Genomic DNA, 1268 nt, shown 5'->3' with positions numbered 1-1268 from the left:
GAGCATGGTATAAAAACCCTAGTTTTCGTAAAGATTCATACTTTATGGATTAAGAGGCGTGGGGAAGAACAATGATGTTCCCACACGTAGATAGTAACTCTACATACCTGGTAATGCTCCAAAACTTGAATTAAAGAGTTGAACTTTGAAGAAGACTTCCAAAATCTTGAATCTTGAACCTTGAGATGGGTTTTCTTGAAAACCCTAGTTTAAGAATGATGATTTCTTGTTTAGATTATTAGAGTATATGTTAGAATTGAGTTGGAATAATTAGAGTAGGCTTACCTTGGTGTGTCTTGATGATGGAGGAGGGTGAGGTCGTTCTAGGGCTTGAAGGAATGAAAAATAATGATTTGAACTGATATGGACGAATATATACACGTTCGGAAAATTGAATTTACGTCCAAAAATCGGCAAGATTTTGAAAGACGGGCCGTATTTTGAAATATGGTCCGTATTCCGTATGGACCGAGACTGCGTCTCTTCAAAAATGGTCATAACTCTTTTACCTGACGTCCGTTTGACCCCCATAATATACCGTTGGAAAGGTATTTCAAAGCTCTACAACTTTCATTAAGGAGTTTTCCCAAATTCCAAATATGTTTTGAAATACGAGCCATATTTTGAAATACGATCCGTATTTAACGATGTAACCTCCCATGTCAAATTCCGTATCTCTCGTAAATCTTTGGTACCAGTTTACGACTTGAAATACGGGCCGTATACTAAAATACGGCCATCGTTCATGAGGCGTAAAACCACCATCTTATAACCGAAGAGGAAATTTTCAATTCTCACATTCTTTATCGGGTTTTCTAAGTCTGGGATCCTGGTCAAAGCTTAGGTTAAAGGTACGGGGTGTTACACACTGAGCCTGAGCGGCAACTAACTGGGTCAGCAATTGAATAGCATCTCTTCTTCCCCGACCGGAGGCATATCCGTGGAGGAACTCGGGATTTTTGAAATTCGGAGCCGAGACCCGCTTCAGCTCTCGAAATGGGTGGAGTGTGAGAGGTCTGAGATGGAACCTCATTATGGGACTCACCCCCTGTTATGTCCCGTATCTTTACATAGGGACAATATAAAGCTAAGTGCGACAACTTAAAGACAAGGCGGTTTTGGTTCCGTGGCAGTTTTCATCTCCCGATTTCGTTTCGACGCGTCAAATAGCCTTATGAATTTCGTTTGGTATAAGAACATTATTGGAAATAAGGATTAATTGACGAAGATTGGATGACTAAGTGAGATTAAGAACTTTTAATCATAGT

This window comes from Lycium ferocissimum, chromosome 5 (assembly GCF_029784015.1).
Source record: "Lycium ferocissimum isolate CSIRO_LF1 chromosome 5, AGI_CSIRO_Lferr_CH_V1, whole genome shotgun sequence".
Lineage (NCBI taxonomy): Eukaryota > Viridiplantae > Streptophyta > Magnoliopsida > Solanales > Solanaceae > Lycium > Lycium ferocissimum.
Note: the sequence above shows the minus strand (reverse complement) of the source record.